The sequence below is a fragment of the Solea senegalensis genome, unplaced genomic scaffold (genome assembly GCF_019176455.1).
Source record: "Solea senegalensis isolate Sse05_10M unplaced genomic scaffold, IFAPA_SoseM_1 scf7180000016262, whole genome shotgun sequence".
Lineage (NCBI taxonomy): Eukaryota > Metazoa > Chordata > Actinopteri > Pleuronectiformes > Soleidae > Solea > Solea senegalensis.
In genome coordinates, this window is record NW_025321683.1 from 1 (window position 1) to 5,000 (window position 5,000).

Consider the following 5,000-nt stretch of genomic DNA (forward strand, 5'->3'; position numbering starts at 1 on the left):
TTTAGTTTTATTTTCTATATTTTTGTTCCATCACAGGAGAATTTGTTGTTTTTCAGTGTCTTTTTTACCACGTCTTGTTGCTTTGTTAGAAAATCTACGTCAGTTTAAGTCGACGACGTCTGCGTCTCACTGTGAGACAGACGTTTGTAAAGCACTCACTCTCCCACACCAAAGTCCACAGAGGAAAGCAGTGACTTTAACATCACACACACACACACACACACAGGAGCTGTTGTTGATCCACTGCTGCCTCCATCACTAACTTCACATGTTATTTTATTATTAGTTTGTAAAATTCAGCTTTTAAAAAAAACACAGTTGGATTAACATCAGTGACACAAAGTGACCACACGAGGCAGCAGAGGAGCAGCAGCTCCTGTGTGTGTGTGTGTGTGTGTGTGTGTGATGTCGAAGTCACTGGTTTCCTCTGTGGACTTTGGTGTGGGAGAGTGAGTGCTTTACAAACGTCTGTCTCACAGTGAGATAAAGACGTGATCATGTGACGCAGACGTCGTAGACGCTGATAACAACTTGTGAAGTTTTATTTCAGTCATAATTGTGTGTGTTAATGAAATGAAGTGTGTGTGAGTGTGTGTGAGTGGCTGTTCCTGCCGTGAACTTCACACACACACACACACACACACACACACGCAGAGGCATGCAGGCCGGTATCATGTGTCCCCCACATGTCCTCAGTTATTTTTTATCATTTGACTTAAACATAAAGAGACAGTGTAACCCGACTGCTACAGTGTGTGGAGCTGCACGCTGCTCTGAGGTCTGTATTTGGGAATTCCTGTGGAGACTTGGAGGGAAAATGCACACACACGCACACACACACACGCACACGCACACGCACACATGTGTGTGTACGACCTCTGAGTTCCCACCCAGCAGCTGAAGTAGTGTTTTTTTCAGGCGTGGGCACGTAAAGTCCTGCTCTTTGATGATTCTTCACCACGCACTTGTCACAATTCTGCATAATTCTAACGTTTCTTTTCTGGCTCTGTGAGTGAGCGAAAGGAGTGGAGTGAGAGAGTGAGAGAGTGAGGAGAGAGGAGTGAGTGGAGTGGAGAGAGTGAGAGAGTGAGAGAGTGAGTGAGGAGAGTGAGTGAGAGAGGAGAGAGTGAGTGAGAGAGTGAGAGAGTGAGAGAGTGAGTGAGAGAGTGAGGAGAGAGTGAGAGGAGGGAGAGAGAGGAGTGAGAGAGTGAGAGAGTGGGAGGAGAGAGGAGAGAGTGAGAGAGTGAGAGAGTGATCAGTGGAGGAGAGAGCTGAGGAGGAGGAGAGGAGGAGTGAGAGAGTGAGAGAGTGAGTGAGAGAGTGAGAGAGCGAGGAGGAGTGAGAGAGTGAGGAGAGAGGAGAGAGTGAGTGAGCGAAAGTGAGTGAGTGAGGAGGAGGAGAGAGCGAGTGAGAGCGAGGGAGGGAGGGAGAGAGAGTGAGAGTGAGGAGAGAGGAGTGAGAGAGGAGAGAGTGAGGGAGAGAGTGAGAGCGAGTGAGAGAGCGAGTGAGAGAGTGAGTGAGAGAGTGAGCTGCTGACTTGTGTTGTCGTTCCTCTCTGAAACCACACGGTCGTGATGACCGGCCGTTTAACGCCTGATGATTTTGAGCTTTGACGTCAGGACAAACTTTAAAGAAGCAGAAACTAAACACAGTCACATTGTTTGTTCCTGCGTGTGCGTGTGCGTGTGCGTGTGCAGCGTGCAGGAGGTCGTCCGCGCACGGACACGAATCTGATCCCCGAGCAGCTGTTTGAGTCTCGGCTCGTCCTCTGTAGACAAACATCTGCGCCTCATCTCCACACTTTGACGGGAAAAGCAGGACTTCGGCTCCTTCTGCTCCTCTTCCTCCTCCTCCTCCTCCTCCTCATTCCTGCGTTTCTCTCTGATGTTTGTTTTCGTCTCGCGTCCATCTGCTCCTGATGATTTCTGGAACACGGCGTTTAATCGACAGGAGCAGGAGGACGTGCAGAGGAAACTAATTTAGCCCTGTGTTATTATTGTTAGTGTGTGTGTGTGTGTGTGTGTGTGAGACCTGATGGACATGTCCTCCACAGTGAGGGTTTGACCTTTGACCCCGTGTGATTGGTCACAGCTGACGTGCAGGTGTTCAGCCGCACACCTGTTAGTGAGAAGATCATATTTGAAATCAATAACTGATCAATACAATGTTTTATAATAAGAAGACGTTTATATGAAACGATTTGTGACATTTGACTGTAAACTGTAAATCTTTGTGTTAAAATTGAAAAGACGCAGTTAAAGTTAAAAAATGCTTTAATATATTTGGATTGTTAGATGTAAACAGTTTGTAATCCTGACAATAAAAATGTCACAAAATAATAACAAACTTGACAAAGACATGGAAAAATGTAGAAAATGTTACAACAATCACAGACTTTACCAAAAAAATTGACAAAAGTTAAATTAGCAAACTATTGAAGACAAAATGTGTTTCATGTAATAAAAAACAAAAAATGACCTAAATTTACCAAAATAATAATTGTTCATTACAAAAATGTACAAACTTGAAATTCTTAAAAATAGATTTGTCATCATAAAGATGAATAAAAAAGTTTTAATGTTATAAAATTATGACTTCAAAAAAACATTCTCCAAACCTGAGAAAACAGAAGAAAAATATTGTAATGTAATAAAAACAAAACTAACTTTACAGAAAAATACTTAAATAACTAAAAAGAAAAAAGTTTGCTCATTTATATGATTAAATATTCATATATACATACAGTACATTTGCAGTAATGGAAACAAATGAACGTGTACTTAATGAATGAAGTCGTTTAAAGTTATTTTAAAAACACAAAGACATTTGTTATTTGACTTTACTGCAGAAACAATGCATAGATAATCTCACACACACACACACACACACACACACAGACCACACACTGTGCAGCTGTGTGTTAAAACAGTTATTCACGCTCTCACATTCTGTCGACCAGATCCACACATGAGTCGCCGTGGTAACCTGAACTCCTGGCCCCTCCGTGTGTGTGTGTGTGTGTGTGTGTGGGTGTGGGTGGCGTCGGCGCTCACGGGCCGCGTGAACGTGTCAATCTTTAGCGTGTTTTTGTCGTGACTCCGCCCACTTTCTCCTCTCTGAGAGTAACTGAGCGATGACCTCTGTTGGAGTTCACGGCCATTTCAATATTTTTGTTAAAATGTGTTTTTTTTTCACCTAAATACAGATTTATGTCAATGTAGCATGCTAGTTTAAATATGCTAACAAGTAAGGCTATCAACACACAACACTGTGATGCTAGGTTAATAACAGCGCTATCAAGTTAGGACATCAAACTAAGTGACCATGCACGGCTATGTGGCTAAGCTAACAAGCTATGTGATCAAGCAAGGGTTCAAGCTAGGCAAACTAGCTATGTTAACAAGCAAAGCCCTTACTCAAGATTACATTAACAAGCTAAGAGAGGGTGGAGTGGCTCAGTGGTTTAAACTGGTACCCTGTGTGTGAAAAATATCATGGTCGCAAGTTCGACTCCACCCCTGGCTCATTGTACTCAATTCCATTGTAAGTCGCTTTAGACAAAAGCGTCTGCTAAATGACATGTGTTGTAATGTAAAAGGGAACATGCTAGGTTAATAGCATCGAGCTAAGTTAACAGGGTTGTGATCGAGCTAGGCTATTGAGCTAATCTAATATTTTATTTAATAGGCAAACAAATAAAGCTAGGTTATCTACCCATGCTATCAAGCAAGACTGTCAAGCTAAGCTAACACTATAGGTGAGGCCATTACACAAGGCTAGGTTAACATGCTAGGTTGATTAGCAAGGCGATTAAGCTAGATCATACATTAAATTGCAGTGGTATCAAGCTAGGTATATGCTAACTAGCTATCTTAACTAGCTGGGCTGTTTTACTGACTGTGCTAACATGCTAAGCTAACAGGCTATGTCAACTAGCCTCATTAACCAGCTGGTTTCTAAACATGCTAGGTGTCCAGTTAGCATTAGGTGTCACTTAGTCATGGATCCAGTCGCAGAAGAGAGAGCTCACGTTGCTATCAGCTAGCATGTCAACTGCTACTTGTATCAATGTAAATAAAAAATAAATAAAATAAAAATAGTTTTAAAAAAGAAATTAAAGTTACATTTCACATCATTTTTAAACATAAACGCCGCACGTGTTCATCAGTGATGTCATCAGTGATGTCACTCCCACAGGATCAACTCAATCCATGAATCATTCATTCTTTCATTCGTGTGAGCGTTTCCATTTCGTCCAGTTTTGATTTTTCCGTGTAACGTAAGTCACGTGACCTCAAAGCTCCAAAGTTATTCACGTACAGATTTAAACTTAAACCGTGATCAGTAACATTTAAAGGAAACGTGTGTGTGTGTGTGTGTGTGTGTGTGTGTGTGTGTGTGTGTGTGTAGGAGCGCAGGGACCGTCTGCAAAGTGCCACACCTGAAAAAAGACTTTTAAAAATATTACTCAGTGTAGTGTTGTCAAACTTTCTGTAAACTTTCTGCATCAAAGCATGAAAATGTTATTTATTTGTTGATTTGCAGACACTTTTATGATCGTTGAAGCTCCTCCCCCTGTCACAGTGTCACTTCCGGGTCACGCAACTTACGTCAGATGGAAATAAGTCATTATTGTTTTTTTAATTTTTAATTTTATTTAAAAAAAACAAATGATACACTGATTTAACTCCTCCCCTCTCCTCCTCCATGACAGTGAGACGTCTTCCCGTCCACATGAGTGCGTCCACGCCCACGCACGTATGACATCAGCGGCGAGCCTGGAGGACGCCGTGACAGCCGTATGTAAATTGAATATGACTAATCGCTCCCCTGCGTCACCTCTCGCCACCTCTGCACCGACACGATGACGGACGGCTCTGTGTGTGTGTGCGCGCGCAGTGTGTGTGTGTGCAGGTGTGTGTGTGTGTGCGTAGCGCAGGTGTGTGTGTGTGCGCCGACACTGTTTTACTTCAATATAATGCACGTAACATTTAAGGCTA